The sequence below is a fragment of the Mesoplodon mirus genome (assembly GCF_964341445.2).
Source record: "Mesoplodon mirus genome assembly, contig: HAP1_SCAFFOLD_639, whole genome shotgun sequence".
Classification (NCBI taxonomy): domain Eukaryota; kingdom Metazoa; phylum Chordata; class Mammalia; order Artiodactyla; family Ziphiidae; genus Mesoplodon; species Mesoplodon mirus.
In genome coordinates this window covers 333,725-342,712 of record NW_028295387.1, presented here as the reverse complement: position 1 = coordinate 342,712, position 8,988 = coordinate 333,725, and the positions used below count along the sequence as shown (strand labels likewise).

At 57.6% G+C, this 8,988-nt stretch overlaps 1 pseudogene across 1 annotated transcript; it reads right to left on the bottom strand.

The window, feature by feature from the left end:
* Positions 1-613: 613 nt before the first annotated feature.
* Positions 614-8,719, bottom strand: LOC309797495 (phosphoethanolamine/phosphocholine phosphatase-like; annotated as a pseudogene). The gene is made up of 4 exons: positions 8,669-8,719; positions 8,360-8,409; positions 3,481-4,257; positions 614-751 (listed from the first exon to the last, which is right to left on the bottom strand). The product of its transcript is annotated as a phosphoethanolamine/phosphocholine phosphatase-like (transcript).
* Between the last annotated feature and the right edge of the window lie 269 nt (positions 8,720-8,988).

Here is an 8,988-nt window from a genome sequence, read left to right as displayed (position 1 = left end):
CCCTGACCTGCGGTCCGCAGCCCTCCGCTCCGCGCTCGGATGCCGCTGGGGTGCCAGGGACCCACGGGACGGGTCGTTCCCAGCCGCCGGGCGCTGGCTCCCTAGACTCCCTCCGCTCCGCGCTCGGATGCCGCTGGGGTGCCTGGGACCCACGGGACGGGTCATTCCCAGCCGCCGGGCGCTGGCTCTCTAGACCCCCGCCGGCTCGCGTGGCGCCGAAGGCGAGGAGCCCCAAGGACGCCCCGCGCCAGGTGCGCTCTGGCCGGGACGCCCACTTCCGGGACACTCTCTTCCGGGAGAGGCGCGCAGACCGCCGCCGCGCTCAGGTGAGCCGCAGCCAATGCCGAGCAAGACCCGCCCCGGCGGCGCCGCGTCCGCGCGGCGCATCATGATCTCGGCGCTCCAGGCACGGGCGCCGGAACGCCCACTTCCGGGACACGCTCCTCCGGGAGAGGCGCACAGACCGCTGCCTCGCTCAGGTGACACGCAGCCAATGCCGAGCAACACCCGCCCCGTTAGGCGCAGCACGATCTCGGCGCTCCAGGCACGGGCGCCGGAACGCCCACTTCCGGGACACTCTCCTCCGGGAAAAGCGCGCAGAAAGCCGCCGCGCTCAGGTGACCCGCAGCCAATGCCGAGCAACACCCGCCCCGTTAGGCGCACCACGATCTCGGCGCTCCAGGCACGGGCGCCGGGGGGCGGGCATCTCCTCTCCTGAGAGGCAGCTAGCGATGCCCCGGGGCGGGGGCCCCTGCGGCGCGGAGACCGCTCCAGGCTGGACTCACCGACACCAAAGCCGCCAGGAGGAGCGCTTGGCGGGACTCGGCAAACAACCCAATGTTTTAAATGGAAAAGGGACTTCAAAAGACCCTTCTCCAGATAAGACATACAAATTGTCAGCAAGCACATGAAGAGATGTTAATCGTCATTAGTCGTAATGAAATGCAAGTTAACACCACAACGCCGACCCCTCCACACACTAGAACGCCTACAATCAAGAAACCTAAAAATAACAAATGTTGGCCAAATTTAGAGAAACTGATACACAATTTTCCATAGGGAAAATGAATAAGTTCCGGAGGTGGATGCTGAGGCTATTTGTACAACAACGTGAATGTAGTTAATGCCATAGAACTGTATGCTCAAAATGATTTAAATGGTAAATGTTATGTGGGGGGGGGTTAACATAATTTAGCCCCTGCTTTATACCAGACCCCAGAGTCAAAGCTTCTCATCCATTTTCTCACTTTTACTTAACCTCCTACGATCTTCACACTCCCATTTAACAGACGAAGCTGAGCCTGAGAGGTTAAACTAAGTGACTTGCCCAAGGCTCACTCGCCAAAGTCTACACTGTTCAATGTTGCTGTATTTACTGAGCACCTACTAGAGCACCTACTGAGCAATACCTCCAGCACCTGCCAGAGACATTGTGGGAAGACCAGGATGAACGGGGGCTGAAAGCAGATTACAAAACATGGGTAGATCCTGGGGCCCTGCTCTCAAACACTGAAGTTTCTTGGAGTGGAGGGGATGGCCTTTGTCACCCTTATGGAGCCTTTTATTCCACCCCACCGCACCCCCAGAGAGGAGGGAAGCAGCTGGCCTGATACTGAATATTAGCTCAGCTGGGGAGGAGTCCTGGGGCTTTCAAGAAGGCATCTCCTGCCCCACTCCCTACATTGCCCCCTAGAGTCCAGTATGTGGGCACAAGCATCCCTATGGTGGGGCAGGAGGCACATCTCATGGCACCCCTCTCCTCCTGCCCTGCAGTAATGACACTGTACCCATACACCCACCAGAAGGACAATGAACTTTCCTTCTCTGAGGGAACCATTATCTGCATCACCCGCCACTACTCCAATGGCTGGTGTGAGGGCATCGGCTCAGAGGGGTCTGGATTCTTCCCCAGGAACTATACGCAGCCCAGCTGCTGACAGCCTGGGATCTCTGGGATGCTGACCCAAGCACCGCCTTGAGTGAGCCTCTTGAGTCCCACACCAAAGCCTGCTCAAGACTGGACCAGACCAGCACGCCTCCTGGGCTGTGAGCTGTGTCTGTTCCTTCCCCCCATTTCAGTGGGAAGGCGTCCTGGTAAAGACAGAGGAGGTACCCAGAGGCCTGCTGGACACAGGAAAGAACTGGAAGCCAAGGAGTTTGGTGACCTTACCCACAGGGGACCCTTACGCCATGGGTCTCCAGCTGCAAGTGCCAACTTTGAATAAAATTCTGATGACCTCCTGATGATTGCCCTGCAGGGCTAGCAGACCGAGGGACTGAAAGGCAACCCACTTGTAAGGCTCCCACTAGTTAAGCCTCCTCTGCCTGCCCTAAGCAGCAGTATCTCCCATCTCCTCGGTGCTCACTGAGCCCTCCACACTAGACCCCTGTGCCCCTCTGCGAAGGTGGGCCGCACCCTGCTCTTTTGCCTGTTGCCTGCTTTGTTATGTATTCAGTCTTGGTTCCCCAGGCTGGGCACTCCTCCAAGAGTGGGGACCAGCTCCCTCACTTAGGTGGGGCTCTCTGAGAGCAGAGCTCACCTCGCCCTCATCCCCCAGACGGCAGCGTGAGACACCTCGCTCACCTCCGCCCCTTCACCTCCTTCACAGCTCTGAAACTCCAGAAGAGGGAGGTGGGCCTTGGGTTTCCACTGGCTCTGCTTTACAGCATCATGGCTTTCTGTTCCATATGGGAGGAGGGGGACTCTAAAGGCCCAGTCAGTGGGGCGACTTTGGTTAAGTCCCTGCTTTCTTGCTGCATAGACGAGGCTGTGGTGCAAGGAGACATCTTCGGGCTCTGTGAGGTCCCTGGCTGGCCAGACCCGAGCCCCGGAACAGTGTGCTACCTCTTTCCACCAAGAGGAGGTGACTGTTCCCTCTAGCTTTTTATCCTGTGGGGATGCTAACAGGGTGGCGGGGCGGGGGGCAAGGAGTGTAGTGTAGAGTCACAGTACGTAAAGCAAGATCTAGGCCTGGGACCGTCGGCAGGGAGCACCTCTCTCTGTGGGGAGTCCGGTGCGGGGGAGGTCAGGGGGGTACATTTAGGGGCCTAGGTCCTCTGGACAGAAGACTAGAGGAGGGAGGCCACGCAGCCCAAGGCAACAGTTAACCGCAACGTGGCGGGACATGTTCTTTCTCTACCCTGACAGGGAACTCCATCCTCCCAACTGAGAGGACAAGGTTTGTGGAAACACTGCTGCCTGCTCAGATATGCGTGCCACGCTGCTGCGGCCAGACTCCAGAATTCGCTTGCAGTGGAACTGGGGGAGGCAGCTAAGCTCGGTTAACTGCACAGATGGGGACAGCTCCCAACTCCCTCCTCCAGTCCCCAAATGGACCAACCTGGGATTCCGGGAAATCCTGGAGGAATATACCAAAACGAAAGGGAAAGGGAGTAATAAAACTAGCTTTCTCTTTCCCGGCCCCCACCGCCCCAGCCCCTCCCCGCCCGGGTGGCCCCTGCAGGCCACGTCCTCAGCACCTGATGCAGGTGTAGGCGCACTTCGGTGGAGGTTTCCCAGGGCACCACCCTGGTGCAGAAGGACCTGGGCTCGGCCTTCTGTGCCTCCTGCATAAGGCGGTGCATGGGGTAGTGGCGGCGCGGGAAGGCCACGTCGCCGCCTGCCAGCAGCCCCATGGGGCAGAAGTCGTTGGCGCCGTCGCTCACGTAGAAAAGGTGCTCGAAGGCCACGCCGTCGTGGGGCTGCTCGCGCAGATAGTCGCTGAGCACCTTGTGCTGGCACATATTGGTGGGGCAGCGAGCGCATCTGTGCGCGTGGAAGGGCCACAGCGCCAGCAGCCCCCAAGGGTCGGGCCCCGACGGGTTGCTGAAGATGTGGCAGAACAGGCCGTAGTGGCCGGCGGTGCGCAGCGCACTCTCCACGCCAAAGGTGTTGGCGTCTGAGATGAGAATAACCTCAAAGCAGGCTCCCTGCTTGGCCACAAACTGCAACAGCTCGCCCGTACTGGGCGACAGGGGGATGGCCTCGTAGATGGCGCGCAAGTCCCGCGGCCGCACGCCCTGCTCGCCCAGGTACTGGAAGACGTGCTGCATGTACTCGTTGTAGAAGCCCTCGCGCTAGGTGGCACGCAGGCTCTCAGGCAGCCACTGGCCCGCCGCGGCACGCACACGACGGAGTCGTCGCTGTTTTCTTCCACGATAGTCTCGTCCAAGTCGAAGGTCAGGAGGAAGCGTGGCACGCCGGGCGCACCCATCTCGCTGTCCTCTACCAGATTTGTCCTGAGCGACCAAATCCTTCTGTGGTCACCAAAAAGAGTCCCTCAGAGGAAAGGGGGACAGGACCTCTGAGCTTCTCCTGCAGGGTGGGGAGCAGCGGCTGCGGAAGTCTGTCCCAGCTGAGTCTGGAGTGTCAAGAGTGGGGAGAGGGCCTAGCTGAGGTATTTGGGCGCAGGATGGAGCAAGGGGCGCTCACGGGAATTGGAGGGGACGCTGCGTCTTATCCATACCTGGATTTCTGGGCTCCGGCTCTCACGAGTCCTTCCAGTCCAGAGGGTCTGTGAATGGTGTGCATCTGGGCCGTTCCCTCCACTTGCCCCCCATCCCCATGTTATGTATTTTTAACCACAATAAAAAAAATGAATGAAACACTGATAATACATGTTACAACATGGATAAACACTGAAAACATTCTAAGTCAAAGAAGTCATACTGAAAAGGCCACTCATATCACAACCATCTTGTGTGCTTTAAATCCATAGCAGTTTTGAAAATGAGGGGATAGGACTTCCCTGGTGGTCCAGTGGTTAAGACTCTGAGCTCCCAATGTAAGGGGCACAGGTTCGATCCTTGGTCAGGGAACTAAAATCCCGCGTGCACGGTAAGGACAAAAAATAAAATAAACGTCATTGACCTGGTTTGGATCATAGCATCATCCTTGAACCCATCAGAGCACCCATAGGATGGAACATGGGATTGGCTAAATGTGGATCATATGCCCATCTTCAAGGTGGGTGGAACGTAGCATCAGCCCTCTGGAACAGTTTGGACTGGAAACAGGTAAGAAGTTCCCAAAGGAAAGCTGAGGTTCTGGACTTTGGCATGAGAACAGATGCTGGATTGGGGAAAGTGGCAGATTCCACACCACTGACGGCCCACTGCACAGCTGTGGGATCTGAAGGCCAAGGAAGGAAGGGGCTGATTTAGGGTCAGGGGCTGCAGCCACCCATCCAGTGCTCTTGCTGTCCGTCCACAACAGCAAGAACCTCTTCCTCTTGCAAAAGGCACAGCCCTCCTTGATGTCTCTGGTGGCAAGAGCCCAGGAGTCACACCTGCCCCATGGCCACGTGACTCACCCATCCCCCAAGAACAATACTGCTCATTTATCCAGTCTCCTCCCTCCTTTACAAAGAGCAGAGACTAAATGCTATGGTGGTTAGGAAATTCTTGCTCAATGAAGCAGTGGGAGGCTCAAGGATTATGCCGTATCATGGAATCCATCATTGGCAGCTTTCAGAGACCACATGGGTGCACGTGGCTCTCCAAGACCATGCAGCCTCAGTGTGAAACTGTCCATTGGGTGGCCCAGTTGCTCCCGTATCTTTTGACTCTTAATGAGTATGAATATCAAAAGTTTGTTACAGCTGGAAGCCCAAAGGATTGCAAGGCCATAGTCTGCCGTATGGTTGTTGTGTCAGGGACACACTCAAATGTTTAGACGGTTATCACCTCGCTTGGCAGGCTATGAGCCTGTGAGGGGGAGGCCCTTTTCTCAACCACATGCATGTTAGTAACTGAAACATCCCAAAGGGCTGTCTGTGCTACCCAGGTAGCTGTTCAATTGCCCAGCAACAAAGTCAGCTCAGTAATTGGCCACAGGGGCTTGACAGGGACCAGACTGGCCTGAGCTGGAGGACCACAGATGACTGCCTGGATGGTCAGAGGTCAAGGGCTGTCCTGAGACTTGATGTCTATTGATGCCCACTCAGATGGGACAAAGGATGCCTGCAGTCTCAGGAGGGCCCCACCAGCCCTCAGGAGGCAGCACCTGGGGGCTGGTAAGTCGCTGCACCAAGTTCTGTATAAATTCATAACATGACCATGGAGTGAGCTCAGTCAGGCCTCTGCTGGACCCGGGCTGCCCAGGCCAAGTGGGGCCAGCACTACTCTCTCCAGTTCAGATGGTAGGAGGAAGCCCTGTGGGCTTCTGAGGCCCTAACAGCCATTGACTGAGGTTGAGTTGGATTTGAAACAGTCAGTGACCCGAGCAGACGTTTCGTTCTTCTGCTCTCAGGTTCCAGGACGGGGGTAGATAACCAGCGGCCCAGGTGAACCCCCACTCGTGAGTGACCCCGGGCAAGTCCTGTCCATCCTACAGGACTCAGAGGTGTGGGGTTAGGGGGGCCGTGGGCCAGTTGTGCTTAACACTAACCCACTAACCCTAACGCCCAAATCTCTACTGTTCACTCCCTAACCCTAACCTCCTAATCTCTAATCCTAAACCCTAAGGCTCCTAACCCCTAGCCCCTAGATACTCGACCTTGACCTGTAAACTCCTAACCCTTACCCTGACCATGACTCAGACCATTTAACCTGACCCTCTAACCCTGACCCTCTAGCCTGCATCCTTTAACTGTAATGCCTCAAAACCTGGGCTCAGCTGAGTGGCTCCATCCAGAGGTGAAGCAGGACCTGTCTTTGGGCCCCCACTGCCTCTGCCCTCTCCTCCTCCCAGGAACCAGAAAGCCCTGGGTTGTTGGACTCTCCTGACCAGAGGGGCAGCTGCTCCTGGTCTACCTGCGCCCACACCCCCCTCCTCTGGGGCCCTTGGCCTCTGGACTGTCTGACCTTCAGTCCACCTTCAAGAGCCCGGAGACAAATCCAGGTGAGACGCCTGCTTCATTGGCACAGGCGGGACCTGGTCCCCATCCTCACAGCCCGGCCAGAAACCTTTGTGCACACTGTGTCATGAGGCTGCCTGTCCCCAGCCAGCTGGAGGGGTCGGGAGTCAGATTGGGAACCGAAGTGTCCTTGAGGTTGGAGTGTGGGCAGGAGGGGCGAGAGGTGAGGTGTCATCACTCCCAAACCAGGCAGGGAGTGTGTGCTGTGTTTGCATTTCGGGCAGGGAAGAGTATGTCAGATGGAGGCTCTGAAGCAGCACACCTTGCAGGCCGACCTACCAGGGCAGTTCTTCCCTAAGCCGACGGGTGGAGCAAGACAACGCAACACACTGTACATGTATCCTTATAATGAACCTGGAAACTGGAAAGGAAACGTCACAGGTCATGGCAACCGAGACACGAGGAGCCCATCCTGCCCGCCCAGCCTTGCGCAGTCTGGAGGTGGAGCCGGGGTAGGATGGACAGGCAGCTCCCGGCTGGGGCCTGGGCCGGAGAGCCCCAGGAGGCATGGCAACCCGCAGACAATTTCCAGAGCCCACTGAAGCCGGGAGACGTTCCCTACAGAACAGCCTCGGGCCTTGTGTGTCCACCCTGCACACAGCACGACCCCGTCGACCCCTGGGCCTCATTCACGGCTGTCTGGCCACCCCTCCCCTCACTCCCTGAGTGCCTGAGCCCCCAGGGCCCCCTTGGCCGAGCCTTCTCTGCACACCTGGCTCTCCTGACCATCCCTGCCTCTCTGAGCACACCGTGTCCTTCCCTGGGGTCTGTGGGTCTGGCTAAGGGTTCCCCCTTGACCCCGGGTAGGCACCCCAGCCAACGCTGACGCTTGCCTTTCCTGCAAGATGGCCCCCTCAGTCTCACCAACTCCAAACTGTGTTGCGTTTACTTCTGGGAAAGAGGGAATGAAGAGGAAGCCCCATTCCGGCCTCACACAAGGTGCGTGCTAACCTTGTGGACCCAAGGGACCACCACAAAGAGGCTGGAAGCCTGGCAGAGGCACAGCCTCCACCGTCACCCCTGTTCCTTGGCCCATCTCCTCTCTTCTGCCATCAAACCCCTCAGCCGCCACCAGAGGAAATGTGTGGGCCTGATCCTGTCACTCTCGTTCCAAAACTGTTCTGTCTGTCTATAAAACGAAGTCAAAGCTAGCTGTCTGGCCACCCTTGCAGCCCCTCTGCGATGCGTCCTCCCCGTGAGCCAGGCACCCAGCCCCTTCCCCTGCCCCCTGCCCCCACCCTCCTCTAGAGCGAGCTCCATCCATCCCGCTCCTTCAGTTCAGCTCAGCTGCCACCTCCGCTGACCCACCAGCCAGAGGTAACCTCTCCCTCCGCAGACACACCTGGCCTGCAGCTTCTCTGCCCCATGCCCGGCTGGGCTGAGCAGAGCTGAGAGCATGCGCCTGCTTCACTGTGGACCCCAGGCCCCAGCACATGGCACAGGCTCAGGGATGTTTACTGGACAGATGGATGACCGTGAGGATGAGCAGGCATATCACTCACGGTAGCGGGTAGTGGTCCTCCTTTTGAGTCTCTACACTTTCCACAAAGTGCTGAGGCAACAGCAAAAGGGAGTGTGGGGGAAGGTGGCACCAGAAAGCAACAACTCCATGCCTTCCTCAACCCCCCACAGCACGCATGTGTACACACATATGTGCACGTACATGCCCAAGCATACCGGCATTCACACACATGTACACACACACATGAAAAGATGGACTGCAGTCACACACAGGCACACAATCACACGTGCTGCGCATGCAAAAACACGTGCATACACACATGTGCCTGCCTGCACATAAACACACTCACATGCACTTGGATGTACACAGACCTGTGCACAGAGAGCACACACATGCACATGCTTGCGCACACTCACATAATACACACACATACACACAAAAGCTCAGGAAATTTCATAAAGTTTTTTTTTCTTTCAGCCTCCCCAAGAACGAGGAGACAGCAGATGGTCCCTGGGAACTAAAGATGGTCACGGCCCTGCATCTGTCACTGAGGCTAGTTGAAGGCTCAAGCATGCTCTGCCCTGCCCAGTCGTGGGGTACAGACCCAGCCTGCTCAGCTGCCTCAGCCGAGCCTTCCGCGGCCCCAGCCACTCGTGGGAGAAGCAAGTC